Below are 17,061 nucleotides of genomic sequence, written 5' to 3' on the forward strand. Positions count from 1 at the left end.
AGATTAAATCTATGATGGTCATTTTCTATAATGAAACAAAAAGTTAAACGTTACTCTTTTTATCCATCTCAACAGAGACCTATATATATACCTTTGGTTATCATGACAGAGCTACACCATAATTTAAATATACTTCGTCACAAATTTATCCCAACAAAGTTAGATCTTCAAATTTGCGTTAGAAAATTTTTGTTCTTCGACTAACTAAAGCTATATCTTTATATAGCCTAGTTGGTCGAGTGGTTTAGGTCGCTGATCACAGTGCAGGCGGTGTTGTCACGATGTCACAGAAACAGGGGTTCGAATCCTGCTGAGGGAAGAAAACAAAATTGCTAAAACGCAAATTTGCAAATCTAACATTGTTGGGCTGAATTTGAGACGAAGTATATAATTATGGCGTTAGCCCTGTATAACCACGGGTTATCCGATGGAGAACGTATGTCGTAAAGTTGTCACATGTTTAGATGTAAGCATATACTCTTCAAAAATCCACTTTCAAACAATAACTGTAAGCAATTGAAAGGCATACATATAATTATATCAATGATAATAAGGTAACAAAAGAATTATCTTTCAGAGTTGAACTTCTCATTAGTGATCGTTTTTATGGTGTGGATGTAATTATTTTCAGGGGCTCTCATGACAACGCATCTTATTTTTCTTTGTAATAAATCAATATTTTATTCGGGGACACGACCATTTTGCTGCAGAAGAAATCTGTGTTTAAAATGAAAATTTCTCTGGAAGGTACACAATGATCAATTAATGATTAGTATTCAAAGTTTCGAGTTATATCGCTTCAATAATTTATGTTAGAATTTGAAAGTGTGTCCCCTACCACAGAATCTTCTCCTGGATTTAACTTTATCCCGTTATCCTTAATCTGGTTGTATAAATATTCTAAAATATTTTTCAAAGGGGTAAACTGTTTTATAGTAAGTCTTTCGATATAATTTATAAGTATTACATATATTTGGATATATGTTTTTCAAATAGCAACATATGCACGAATATTACCCCAGGAATAGATTACCTTAGCTGTATTAGGCAAAACCTTTCAGAATTTTGGGTCATCAATGCTTTTAAACTTCGTGCTTCATTGGGCCTTTTAAATTTTTTTTAATTTGGTCGCCACTGATGAGTATTTTGAAGACGAAACGCACGTCTGGACTACACAATTTTTTTTTTTGATTACACAATCTATAATGAATTTATTGAAAGAATCACAATTTGTAAATGGGGAATTTATTTTATGAAAATTGTATGTCATCAAAGGGAAGCAACTGCAACGTATTACCTTTTTTCTCTTAAGCAATGAGTATTGGGTATTCAGTATCTAATAATTATAACTTAGCATTTTAAGCATTGTTTATTTGTATAAAAAAAATAATAGACGAAGTAAAATCAAGTGATATTTAATTTCCTTGAAGAAATCTAGTGGGTTTTTTTTTGTTTTTGTTTTACTATCGTAATTTTTCTAATTATACTATGATCTATTATCTACAGAATAAATGATAGGCTCCTGACTTGGGACAGGCAGATGCAGATTTTGGCAGGTGTTAAACTAGTTTGCTGGCCAACCCTCCCCTAACTTGGGACAGTGGTGTAACAGTACAACATAGGAACAAACTATAAAAATCAGTTGAAAAGGGCTTATCCATCAGATCGATACAAAGAAGAAACACTTCTAACAAAACCACAGACCGGACGAGGCAGGGTATTTCATACATCCCCATAACAAAAAAGTGCAGATCTTAGAGTACTCGCAGTTACTGATAGCTAGTTAAAAGCCAATAACATCTAATAAAAAAATCATGCATCTACTACATTATTTCTATTGGGCAATTATTTGGACTATTGTATCACAATTACCATTGTGAACGCGACTCCTCGGGGACCGTATGACAAAAAACTCTCAAACTTGGTAAGATTGTTCGTCATCATGCGCGGTTGACCATATCTTACCGCCATTTTGATTCCACCATTTCTACGAGAGTTATATATGGCACTTTGGTCTTTTTCTGGATTCTCGTATTACAATGCGCCTTGTAAACGCAAATCCTCTGAGATCGTTTGACAATAAGGTCGGATACCAATTTATGTAGTAGGATTGATTGCCATCATGTATAGTTGACCACATTGGACCGTCATGTTGATTCAACCAACTTGAACGGAGTTATCGTACTTTGATCACAATTAACTTATTTACATGCATCGGGTCCTTCTGTGGTGGCTCAAATTACATTCCTCTATAGTTGGGACAACTTAATGAACCTTACTGTTAAAACCATGTTTGTGTAAATCATTTTCATAAATACAGTCTAACTTAAAGCTTCCAAGTAACACAGCTTAATTAATTTTGTTTCCAATGATTGCTTAAATCATTGATGAAACTCAATATTACAAACGCATTACTGATCACTGAATTCTACGCGACTGTCATACAATTGAGAGGTTTAGCTAGCCCAGGTTTAATCCACAATTTTCTACATAAGGAAATGCCTGTACCAAGTCTGGAATATGGCAGTTGTTTTTCATTCGTTTGATATGTTTGAGCTTTTGATTTTGACATTTGATGAGGGACTTTCCGTTTTGAATTTTCCTTGGAGTACGGTATTTTTGTTATTTTACTTTTTAAAGAGTTATCTTTCTTAATCCATGCCATCCACGTAGTCCATGTAAATTTGTATCCCAAGAATAAAAATGAATTTACATTTGTTTTAGTTATTTTCCGTCTGTTGAATTTACGCCAATATAACATGAATGTAATTAATCTACTTAAAATTTAAAGTCACGCAAAACCATTAGAAAAAAGTCATGTTTGTTTTCAGTTTCTGAATTATTCAGAAAATTTGTCTTGAGAAAAAAAAGAAAACGATACGAAGGGGTAACTGGAAAAAAAACGCAAGTAAAAGGAAAACAGACATCACCATTGCCAAAAGAAAAATGACACACAGACAATAAAAAAGTCAATAGCATACTACACAAAAACTAAAGATCGAGTTTCACGAACCCCAACTAAAACTTGAGATGAACTCATGACAAATGCTGCTACGGAAGGGTAAGCAGTTCCCGATCTGCTAGTGGTATCCGTCGTGTAGATCATGACAAGTAAATACATATAAAATGATAATTTATTTTCCGTGATGCCACAATCGAGGAAATGAGGAAGAGATTATGGTTACAAACATATGTGTGCATCGTTAACACAGATATCCAATTAACGGCCGTAGAGCTTTTGAAGGGCTTTCTTTAACTGTATTATTAAAAACTCTTTTTCAAAGGTTCTCTTGTAAGCAGCAACCCTAAAGGAATTCACAAGCCCTGAAATAACTTATCAACTGGATGATACACTCCATATGCAAGTGCTTCTCTATAGAAATACGAAGTTCACGATCGTAAATCTTTGAAATAATCTCTTTTGTCGTAAAGTTAAGTTCTCAACCGACGCTTGTTGTCAATTTCTCGTGTATGCTTAGTTTTCACTGTAAATCTAAATGATGAAGGAAATTAATTGTTAACGTGCATATTCTTAAAGGAAAAGTCTCATAATACAACTTTAATCAAAGATGAGTGTTAAACTATATTTCTTGCATTGGTTAATTCGATTCAAATCTGATCAAGAGTTTATTTAGAATTTGTTAGTTATTGAAATAAATATCGCCAAGGTGATAAATCGTCATGCAGGTTACATTACCATATTTTTTTCCTATAAATTCTAACTGTAGTGAGTATATTTGGTTTCAACGTCCTTATAGTTCTTGATATAACTACGTACTATATCATTGGCAACTTTAAACCAAATGCCTATAAAAATACATTCATTCGATAAATTCAATACTAGTAGTATTTAAATCCGACTTGTAAAACACCTTCTCTTGTCAAAATCCTATATACAACACCTGCCTATAAGTCATGCCTTGAATTCCAAATTTGACTTTGAATAAAATTTTGAGACGAGTGACATGTATGTTCCTATCGACTGACTTGCTACAATTGATGGCTACGATTATCATTATATGCCCGTCGTAGAAGGGATGGATAAGAGTACACTCTTATGCGTCCGTCCGTTTGTTTGTCTGTCTATTCGCCAATCCTTACGTCTTGCAAAAGCTATAGAATGCATTGTCCATTTCATTTAAGTTCTACGGAATATCAGAATCAGTAAAAGAATTTCTCTTTTGACTTAGTTTTTTTCCGGTATTTTATTCCAGAGTTACGGGACTTTTAAACGTCAGAATTGAGTCAATTTTCAGATATCGCACAATAACTTGAGTACTCGTACATCAGTCTACTTGAAAATTTATATTGCTGTTTGGGTTGGTTATCAATTTAAAAAAAAAAATCAATTTGCCATTCAAGCGTTACGGGAAATTGGCAGACAGATTTAAGGTATTCTTGCACACGCTATGAACTACATTGTAGCTCAAGTATGCTTGGATCAATTTAACCTGATGTTCCAGTTTTTGCGATGGTGGGGCGCTCAAAAAACATATTTTACATAGCTTAATTCTGTTTGACCGTGTCCAAATCCATGAGACCAGTATCTAGGTGTTGTTTGTTCCTGTCTGTCATTTTTGTTTCGTTTATATGTATTTTAGCATACATCAGAAATTCGGTTTTTCGCTTAAAATTGTTTCATATATAAGAAGAGGTAGTATGATTGCCAATGAGACAACTATCCACCAGAGTACAAATGAAGTAAATGTGAGCAATTATGGGCAATCGTACGGTGTTCAACAATGATGAAAACCCCATACCGTATTATTGTCTATAAAAGTCCTAGACATTAAAAATGTAAAACAGTTCAAACGAGAAAACTAACGGCCTTATTTATAACAAATCAATTTACAAAAAAAAAATACGACAGACATGAACCAACGACAACTACTGAAATGTATACTCCAGAATTGGGACAAGCACTTTAATAACGTAGCGGGGTTAAACATGTCTGTGAGCGAGTAACACTCCCCTAACCTGGGAGAGTGGTGTAACAGCACAGCATAAAAACAAACTGTAAAAATCAGTAGCAATTAACTTAACTCAAAAGATCGGTACGAGGCACAAACACAACTAACATAAAAACAGTAAACACAAAGCACCGAAACAAGAGTCCTCGCAGTTACTGAAAGCTAGTTCAAAGCTAATTACAACTAATAACTCATGTTCTCCCACTTAAAGTACCAATCAGTACACATACAACGGATTTATTGTAAAGACGTCATAAACAGTCGGAGAAACGCATGATCTCAGTGTGCAATGCCAAAACATTAGTAAACGGTATAGACAGGATGTTGGATAATGAGTTCATGCCTTTGGACCTTAAATTCATTATGAAAAAACTTGGAAAAAGATACGTATACGTGCAAGAAAGAACAAAACAATTGAAGCATGCGCGTATCAACCTACATAAGTAAATTTTCCGCATATGAACGGGACTATATATAGAGTATGGAAATAAACTACTGACAAAATATTGGTTAAACAGCCTGGTCATAACGAATATCCACTTAAATAAAAATATTGATAGAGCCCATGCCAAAATCAAAACCAAGTACCAGTGCCTGTATTACCATGGATCAAAGCTTTGTACTAGTAAGTCAGGTCAAAATCCATCTATGTTAATTAACAAGGGATACGGCGATTAACAATTTTCTTTTTTTACAACAGACTGATTCCGTAATCCTCCCAAAATAAGAGGAGGGGTGGGGGAATTCTATTAAATTGTAATTAGAGTGTCTGTATAAGGTTCGGGAAATTACGTTTTTAAATGAGTTATAGTTTTTAGAGGTCGAAATGAATTTTGTTAGACGTAAAGAGTCGATATTTACACATATTTCTTGCAAATAAACTCTGAATAATCAGTCAAAATCAGAATAAGCTGTTAATTATCTGCTTCACACTGCAGCAAGTCAATGCCTTTCTTCGTGAGATTTAGGAAAGAATCTGCTTTACACCCAACATCATGACAGTGGTTACAAAGCAAATTTTCGAAATCAATTTTATTTTGAACCAGCAGTCCACAGTTTCCACAATAAAGTACATTACCTTTTGATGTTGATGTAACTGTGTCCTAAAACTATTACAATGTCATTATATAAATTACATTGTTTCGACTACAATCGCACTCCAATCTTTATCATAAAGGACAGTTGGTTGGATAAAAGTGATGAATTGCCACGCCTATATATATAGCTCTTTTAAAAATAACTGATCGGCACTGATTTCCGAACTTGCCCTAGACATAGTTGATATAAACCTATGGGATAAGTTTCATAAAAATCTGAAAAGAAGTGTACACATGAGAGCGCTAACAATGCTATTTTTTATATAATTAATGTTTCCAAAGGGCAGAACTCTTTTAACAATAATTGATCGGCACTGATTTTCGAACTCGTCCAAGACATTCCTGATATAAATCTTCAATATAATTTCATAAAAATCTGGCAAGAATTGTACAAATGACAGAGCTAATGATGCAATTTTTCTATATAATTAATGTTTCCAAGGGCATAACTCTTTTAAAAATAGTTCATCGGCACTGATTTTCGAACTCGTCCGAGACATTGCTAATATAAATCTATGAAATAAGTTTTATAAAAATCTGACAAGAATTGTACACGTTATGTTAAACAGTTGAAGAGAAAGACGTTCTTACACCACAAAATGCGATACAAATTTACCGAAATTTATATTGAGTTGTCTTTCTTCTAACAAAAATGTGTGTTGTATAACTTGATTAGCGATATAAATAAATAGTCTTGATTTTTTTCTTATTAAAGTTATACATTTGATATACATAACAATTCTGAATTAACAGTATTACTTGATATTTGCATGAAACACTGGTGTTGTCCGTCCGTTCCTCTGACATTGTATGCGATCTATGAAATGTTGCCTTTTCACTCACCAAAAACAAGGCTTCGGATAAAACGTCACCGGACGTGACTGCGTATTTATACATCCTGCACTGCAAAACAAACGCCCATCTTTAGCACGGGTTTAGCTTGGTAGGAGAAGTCCAAGTGACCAAATTTTAACTCTTAAGATATCTTAAAACATGAAAATAAAATACCAGGATGCAATGCAATTGAAAAGTAATGACCGCAGAGCTGCATGAAAAGCAGGTTAAGTGAGTTAATTAAGAAATGCAGTGAAATCTTCAAATTTCTAAATAAGCCTCTTAATGATTTTTTTTAGCTGAAACTGTATTAAAATAAAGGTGAAATTGATATTTGGTATTGCAGAAGAATGGCCAATCAAAGCCATAGATGTACTTTGGATTACAAATTGTAACGAGCTACTATTATAGAACTTACTATAGTTTATGCGTTAACCATAATACAAAACAAAATGTACAAGTCTGATTTAACTTTACAGATGTAGCAACATACAAATGCTCCATTGGGTGGTATCCTGATTACTGTGACAACTGTTACTATTTTAGTCGATTTGGAGCAACTTTTTGGAGTGCAATGGTAAGTTAAATGACCAACACGATGTTCATACTAGCCTTTGTGGATTACGGGGAAAACATGTTTTAATTTGCAATGCACACGTACGTATCTGTTTACTTTCAAATTGGTACCCTGTATAGACCAAGTCTCCTGTTGTTAGTGGCTACACATATGTATATATAAATTGACCTGAAACAATTTTAAAAATCTTTGATACATATATTTTAAACTGGAATCAGAACTTCTGAATAGTTTGTAGCCAAGAGTCTTGGAAATATTAGCCAACACCAAGTTGCACATGTCCAACAGACCTCTTGAAATCAATTTTCCAATCGAGTCATATACAGCATATTTCAGGCATGTAAACTTACAAGTACAGCAAGCAACAGTCTTCTTTCATTTGCATATTTAAGAACCCTTTCATATGATTGCTGATTGCTTACAAAAGCTTCTAAGTTTATTATCCGTGGGACCGTGCATATTCATCCTGACTACTTCTGTAGCCAATATTAAAAACATCACGGTTTGAATTCACGTTACATTTACAAATCCTGTATAATCATTCATATCGACGATTATTGAATACAACCATAAGAATTTTAAATTATTGTGAGAATCCGTTCTCATTACATAAATATCAATCATAACACACAAAATAAGAAATACGAAATAGGAAAAATACGATAAAGGGAAGCATGGAATCGAACTTTAAAAAACTACAAATCTTTACTGCCAATATGTTGATTCTTAAATCATCTAAACCTCGCGGCTACCAACTGACAGTATACGATTTTTGTGTTTATATGTATGTATAAAGGCGCAAGCCTCCTGAGTCCATTCCATCGTTGTGTATTATATTTTAAAATTAATTTATGTTCATAAAAATGTTGGCTGACGATATAAATTGGAATTCATTCTTATAAACCTTTTTTTTCCTTCATATAAATATGGAATCTTAAGAAGAAACGCAATGATCATAATAGTATATCATAATGCTATTCATAAAATAGCCATATCAAATTTAACCAGTTGGTAGCCGAGATGTTTCGTCGATGTGTTCGATATCAATCACAGCTTACAGACTTCAAGGAGGGAGTTCGGTTCCTAGTGCCAGCAATAAAAACTACAAAAGTCAAAGGTACAATTTAAGGTTATAAATTAATTCCTTTCGTAAACAGAAATCAGTAAATTGTCCAAACATTCAAATTGAATATAATTGTTTGAGTCCAGTTCAGTCAAAAATTTAAGAAGCGTTCCTTCTAGTAAAAGAATCTACGGTGACCGAATAGGCTAAAATCAATGGTTCAATTAATTTAAATGTCGATAATCGATAATTATGTAATTGCAACTACGAAAACTTCAAAACGACAGCAATTAGGCATTTCAAAATATTTTTTTTGCTTTTTCCTCATCCTTACTTAAAAAGATGTGTTCCAAAACGACAGCATTTAGGCATTTCAAAATATTTTTTGTTGCCTTTTCCTCTTCTTACTTAGAAAGATGTGTTCCCTGCGACTCACATTAGATTATAACTGACGTTTATCACATTGGTGTGTTTTACTTGCCATGAGCAACATGAGGGTGTCACTAGTAGAGCAGGACATGCGTACCCTTCTGAAGTACCCGGGATCGTCCACGGTTTTTGGTAGGGTTTGTGTTGCTCAGCATTAATCAGCTTTCTGTGTAGTCTTTTGCAGAAGGTTGTTTTGTCTGATTTTTAATTGTTTTGTCTGTTTCCCTCTTTGATTTAGGATTTACTATTGCCACCTTGGTATGTTCTATCTCTTTTTTCTTAGAACGTACACAAAGAACGTACACAAATGCTGTCCATGCTCTAGGAATCCCTCAGACTGGTTCTGTCGAAAATACGAAACTGTTTCAAATATCATTAATATTCTTTTCGGAGTTTCTGTAAAACGGTTGGTGGAAAACTGGTTGAAATTGACAGCTATAGGGAATTTAATAAGATAAGTAGAATGGCAATAAACAAACGTAAGATTTGTACCATTTATTTTAATGGGGGAGGTGTGAAAAAGTTTCTATCACTTGATTGTGAGAAAAAAATGTTCAGGCAGCAAAACAAAAACAGATTTAGCTGTCTGAAAATTGCTGAATTTCAGTACCATTTAGAGTCACAATAATCCAAATGAACTAACTAGCAATAATAATAATGATAATAATATCAATAATGAAAATAATCTACTCTGATGTTTGTGTGTTTGTTTGGTTGTTAGTAGATTAACGTCCAGTGAATGGTCTCTCGTGCATGAGCAGAACGAGTAGACGTCATCACATTAAATGCATCATTTTTAAACTAAATGTTGGTTGATTGAAAGATAAGCATATATATATAATTTTGACAGTCACTAAAGCAATACTATTACATACAAGGTTGGTCAGAAAAAAGTTGCTTCTTATACCTCCTACAATGAATGAAGAATGATTAAGACTATAAATTTGACCCACAAATATAAGAAATAGTTCTTATAGTATATTTCTATTAGTTCTTAGACCTAGACTTATGTATGCAACGATATAAGCGACGACTCGCGAATATAATCAGAATAAAAGGTAAAGTGAACAAAGCAACAAAAAGTCAATACTTTGCTTACCATTCTGACAAAAAAAATTATTTGGTATGATCTGGTATACACAATAAATACTTAGTTGAGCTATAAGTGCACTTTGAAATATGCGAAATATGCGTTCAAATGCATTTTCTCTTATTTTCATGTTTTATGATAAAAACAATTCCATTGACTTGGGACGATTCAAAGCTTGATTTATTGATTGTTGTTTACTTATTGTCCATTGAAAATATTTCATGCATATTCAGGACGAGATTGAATTACCCATAAATGCAATAGGAAGGCTCTGAAAAGTGGTTGATAAGGGGAAGGGCGAATAGTTTGCCTGCCAGTGGGTTACCTTGGATGGCGGCAGACATTTGGCTTTACAAGGGTTCTATGGAGATATTTCTATACCACAAGTCAACTATTACATTGGGTGATTGTAAAATTTTGCCATGCCTTGCAACAGGCCACCTACGGACCCCACAAAGAGTTGTTGAAAGATCAACTATTACAGCATGACATATTGTTACGGCACTTTTCTGTTGTTGAATACTGTATGTGGATGTTTTTGTTCCTGTTTGGCGTGTACCCTAAATCTCTTCTTTTTATACATATTAATTTACATTGAATTAAGAAAAATGTTAATTTTTGCTGAATATTGGCCGAAAAAGAAACGCGGAAAAAAATCAAAGAATAGAGAAATTGAATGGGTTGTTTTTATTCAGCATGATCCTAATAGTATTTAACACGATGCATTTTCCTGATACTTACCATTTACCAACAATTTTGTTTTTGAGTCCATCGATTTTATACATCTCATTACAGTGAATTGTGGGTATAAGTTCATGTCTGTGAAAATGTAAGGTATTGTTGTTCAGTTAAGAAATGTAGTGTTTACAAGAATAATTATCCATGAAAAGACTATTGAAATAAACGATAGTTTTGGTCGTCTAGATTATATGGTGTACGATCTTCTCGTTTTGTTCGCATGACATGTAAACGTCCGAATAATGTCATTTGAATATGCCTTAATAAAAGTAGTTACTTTTGTCAAAAGTGTAAATCATAGTCATAAATCAAAGTGCTGTCTATTAATTAGACAACTGTGTTCACTGTTGCTATTTTTCTGTATTTCTCTTGCCAATTTTATTATTTTTATTTTTACATATACAACCTTTTTGTTATATTTCTGTGGCATAAACAACCAATAGAATAGAAAAAAATGAGTTCTATGTCATGTATGATACTGAAACAATGTGTCCATGTAGCAATGAAATTCCTTAAATATACATTTTTCTGAGGAAAGTAATGTTTTTTCTTCCTTTCAAGTTGTTTCTTTAAATTCTCGATCGTTTCAGTCACGAATGAGCACCTGTGTTGATATTATCCAAATCCATGACTTTAATTTAACGGCGGATGTATTATAAGACTTAGGAGATAGCTGTATTGTATTAAAAGTTTGGCCTACGTTTAAAACGTAGGTTGTACTGTCGCATTCCGGGTTTATACCTAACGACTATTTTGTTCTCCTATTTTAGCTGTTTCATAGTCTTTTATCAAATTACTTACTTTGCTTCCAAATTTAAACATATTTGGCAAAGGTAGACAATTCCTTGGTAGGACAAACAAAAGAAGTATGTTTTGATTTATATTGCTGTCAGACCACCAATTCACCCACTCCAAAATAGAACATAAAAGTACCCTTCTTTGACAGAAAATAGTGCTTTTGATGTCATTGTTTACTTAAACTAACTAACAAATTTGCAGAAATAAAACTTTTGGTGAAAGAGAAAAATATTAAGACCATTGTGAGCCAAAATTTACTTGTCCAAGGGTTTGCATTAAAAATTGAGGATTAATGCGCTCCATTGTATACTTAATTTATATTTCCAGAAAACAAGGGGTTATTTTTAGTAGTAGTTGCCTTCCGAACGGTATTGTTTCATTACAAGACTTTAAACATTGTTTATAAATTAGCGTGTAGAAAGGTGATACGTGTACAATTCAGAACATACCTGGTTTCTATGAAGTTAAAATTAAGGCAAAATATTTAGAAAGCTGTCAAAATAGAAAAAAAAATTGGTCGAATAGATAGGGATTTTGAATTGGTGGTCTGACACCTATAAGCTGATGAGAATTTTAGTAAACACATTTTTTTGCAATCCCCTTTTACCATATCCCACACAATAACCAACATGATCATAGCATTTGCTTTTTTATCTAGGCAAGGACTCCGTTTGTCCTACCTTAGTATTTGTTTCTATCTGCAAAAAAAGTCTATAATTGGACAAAAAGTCGCCAATTTCAAAGTTTTTAAATGGAAAACAGTTACTGCGTTTTTATGTATCTGCCTTTCGTTGCGGATCTGTACTGGCTACTGTAGTATCGTTATTGGTTTTCTTTTTTGCATTCCGTAAAATCAAAAGTCCCGAATGATCATGCACTTTTTGATGGTTGATGCATCCATTACTTCCTTCCTTGAATAAAACACAAATGGCCTTCAAAACCTCAACAAAATTAGATTCCTTTTTTATTTGAATTAAATCATCTGTTATAAAATGCCATTGGCCTATGTTGATGCTTGCTTAGTTCAATTTTTATAAAATTTGGTAAAGAATGAGTTTTCAAGAATACATTCCTTTTTACTTTTACCACATATTGTCTAGATAGACAAAGAAGTTTTGTTCGGGTTTTAAATTGGTTTAACCCCATCATATGATGTGCGTGTACCTTGTGTTGTTCGTTGCTGTTTACTGTTAACCAACTTATTTTCGCGGATACTTTATTTCGCGTTTAGCCCTTTCTAGTTCATTTCGCGACAACTAAAATTTTCAAATTAACTTGATTTAGTTATTAAATAAGGAAAGATCCATGTTTTACATATTCGCGACGATTTATATTCGCGTTATTTTTCCATGACGAAAGTCGCGAAACTATATCGCTCGCTAGTTGGTTAACAGTATCTTGGTTCTTTTTTTCCGGATGAGTTGGGTTTTGATGGTTGGTGTGGTCTATTGTTGTACTGTCCCATATTTCATGGTTATTCCTGTTGTCCTTTTTTATGTTTCATCGGTCGTAAAATTTTAAAACTTAAAACATTTATTCTGGCTTTAGTTATCTAGGATATTAAATTGTGAATCTCGAATATCAAATATATACTATACATGCTATAGTCATCTAAAATTGAGAATGACAAACGGATAAACACAAGAAATAGACATTAGTATATCGCGATCCTTTATGCCTTTTTAAGAATTGTAAACTGTCATCAAATTTCAAATCATACGATGAATTGTAGGATTTCCGAATTTTTGGATTGGCATAACAGACTTGTACTATGAAGGTGCATGGCAAAAAGCTACAACACAAGCGAGACAATCGTATTTCAGATGGTATTCGGGAGAACCTAACTCTGATGGAGGAAAGGAAAATTGTGTAGAGGTATATACTAATCTTGGCATGACATGTATTGATCAGTCTTGTGCAGACATAAAACCATTTGTTTGCGAAAAGTGAAATGACATTTCCTTCTTTTCCTAAAAAATGTATTTTTGAATATTAAATGTATTTATATTCGAAGATATGTTATGATCATTTCTAAACCTATGGCAAGTAAAAATAGAGTGATTAGTAGAAAAGGTAGGTATATACAAAAATAATAAGATGTGGTATAATTGCCAATGAGACAACTCTCCACCCGAGACCAAATGACATAGAAGTTAAAAAATAAAGGTCACCGTACAGCCTTCAATAATTAGCAAAACCTATATCGCATAGTCAGCTATAAAAGGCCCGAAATGACAAATGTAAAACAATTCAAAAGAGAAAACTAACGGTCAGATTTATGTAAAAAAAAACAATGAACGAAAAACAGATAACATACAGCAACAAACGACAACCACTGAATTGCAGGTTTCTGACTTGGGACAGGCACATACAGAATGTGGCGGGTTAAACATGTTAGCGGTCCCCGAACCCTCCTATTAACCATGTACAGAGATGTAACAGTACAACAAATGAGCAAACTATAAAAATCAGTTGAAAAGGCTTAACCCATCAGATCGATACATAGCTTAAAAACAAGTAACAAAAACACAGACCGGACGTGGCAGGGTATTTATACATTCCTACAACAACAAAAAGACACTAAGTACAGATCTGAGTGTACTCGCAGTTACTGACAGCTAGTTCAAAGCCAACAACAACTAAAAAATCATGTATCTAAGACTAAAATATCAATCAGCACACATCCAACATCCAATGGATTTAGTGTAAAGACGTCATTAACAGCCAGAGAAAAACACGACCTTCATGCAAGTAAATAAATGTAGATAGGTTCGTGAAATAATTGAATTTTTATGATGATGTTTAAGAAATTTGTGAGCCAATACAAGCATAAATTCTAAACTTACTAAAGTCCTCTTGGCATGCATTTACCATTTTTTACGAATCCATAACTGTATAATCGATGAAAAAAATAACTCATTCGGCGATTTTTGATTGAAAAAAATAATAGGTGCTAATAAATTATTATGCATACAAAAGGGTGAGGTAAACACGTGTATAATTTCACTGATGGATTTATTTGTTTTTTTATTATTTGTTTTTTTTTCAAAATCACGATTATGCTCGCTTCTAATATAAATCTTACGTATATCTCTGTTCTGTGTGTCTTCGTTAAAAATATCGCCTGTCTTTCACGTTTATTATCTTTTATTTCCATCACGTTTTTTCCATTTCACAATTGCGCAGTGCTATTGCCGGTTTTTTAATGAGAACAGTAATGTTAGATCACTGCTTACCCTGTCTGCGAATTAGAGTACCGGAATAAAATTCAGAATGGAAATGGGGAATATGTCATAGAGACAACAACCCGACCAAAGAGCAGATAACAGCCGAAGGCCACCAATGGGTCTTCAATAGAGCGAGAAAATCCCGCTCCCGGATGTGGGCCTCAGCTGGCCCCTAAATAAAAATGTGTACTAGTTCAGTGAAAATGGACGTCATACTAAACTCCAAAACATATAAATGAACTAAAATTAAAAAACATACAAGACTAACAAAGGCCAGAGGCTCCTGACTTGGGACAGGGGCAAAAATGCGGCGGGGTTAAACATGTTTTGTGTGATCTCAACCTTCCCCCTATACCTCTAGCTAATGCAGAATAAAGAAACACACAGCAATACGCACAGTAAAACTCAGTTTAAAAGAAGTCCGAGTCCGATGTCAGAATAGGTAACAAAAGAAACTAAGGAAAATGACAATGATACATAAATAAACAAAGGACTACTAGCAGTTACTGACATGCCAGCTCAAGACCTCAATTAAACTGATTGAAAGATTATGTCTTCATTATATGAAAATCAAGCACAATCCCTCCCGTTAGGGGTTTTATATAGTATCATACCATCATAAAATATATGAGAAGAACATAACCCGTATCATGCCAACAACTGGGTTTAGAATAAATGTGTTTATTTCCGATGCAAAGACCCTATCAGTGAATCAATATTAGTACCAAAATATGCCATTCTTAATAACTTGACAACAGTATCGTAACTACATCCCTTCTGAATAAGTCTGTTTAAAGGTTTGGTTAGCTTCTGAGGTGAATGCCGACATTTTTGTGCTTTGTAAAGAATATTACCATAAAAGATTGGATGTGAAATACCTGAACGTATAAGATGTCTGCATGTTGATTTATATTTACGAATGATGTCCTTGTACCGATGATAAAATTTAGTAAATGTTTTGACTAGTTTGTGATATCGAAAACCCTGGTGTAATATTTTTTCAGTAATACAGAGATTTCTATTTATTCAATAGCAATAATGTCCTGTAGATTAGGATAAAATAAAAGATTATCTTCTGAAAAAAGTCATTGTACACGTGTTTTATTTTAAAATAAGCCATTCAGACTGAGTTATATAAAACACATATATATTTTTTTTTTGTGGGGGGGGGTCGAATTTGAAGCTTCATATGACTTTAAAGTAAGTTATTATTATTATTATAACATTTATTTTAATGAAGCAGATAATATGCACAAACAAAACTTCAATGTTTTAAATGTTTATTAGCCAGTGCTCTAATTTTGAAGTTCTGCTCCATTTTTAATCCAATTCCTTCTGAACGTCTATGAATTTTTGTATTGATATCCGATTCAAGTTAGTAGATTTAGAAATTTAAAGTTCAAAATTATATATAAAACGATATTCGTTGTAAGAAACAATTTTTCTAAATCCAATAAAGAATCGTTTTTATTATATTTTTTGAAATTGATACTACATACTACGCCAGATCAAGTAAAAAGAGTGTTGTTTTCTAAAGACAGAAAACAACACTCACCAAGAATTATCAATTTAACGGCTAGAATCAAATTGTGCACTATATATAGGTTCTATTCTAAAACACGTCTTTACTTTATTTTATACTAAATGCATATGTGAAGAAATGTCAACTGTGATACTAATAATGACAAGTATAATCAAAGTAAGAACTTTTTAGCATAAAATGTAAAGGGTCTGTCCGTCCTTTCTATAAAATATTGTTATCTAATTCATGTATAAGGTTTATGGGTACGGTATTTTAGTGGTACCTACCGCAAACTGGTCTGGTGTCGTACCATGTCGTCTAACTCGGCGCCGTATGGATGTGCAACTCAGGGCTTGTATTATATCCTACCCGAGTTAAATTTACTTTTTACCGTAAAACGGCATGAGAGAAAATAGCTTTCATTATGTTCTTATTTCTCTCTTCTTTTTCTTATACACTGTATGATTTTTATTTGATTTTTATATTATATTAAAACGATAAACTAACCTCTCTACCCGACATGCTGTTCGTCGTGATGTCGTAAATCAGTCTACAGTTTGTCATTTATGAACTTCACATTACAATTCGGAGTATATTTTGAACCATCATGTAAAATTTCAAACGACAATTCGTCACATAAATAAACTGTCTTCATTTGATCCATGAAATTCAATATTAAGAAACCCCGTGTTGAAGTGGAGACCGATGGCGATGAA

The sequence above is a fragment of the Mytilus californianus genome, unplaced genomic scaffold (assembly GCF_021869535.1).
Source record: "Mytilus californianus isolate M0D057914Y unplaced genomic scaffold, xbMytCali1.0.p SCAF_4, whole genome shotgun sequence".
Lineage (NCBI taxonomy): Eukaryota > Metazoa > Mollusca > Bivalvia > Mytilida > Mytilidae > Mytilus > Mytilus californianus.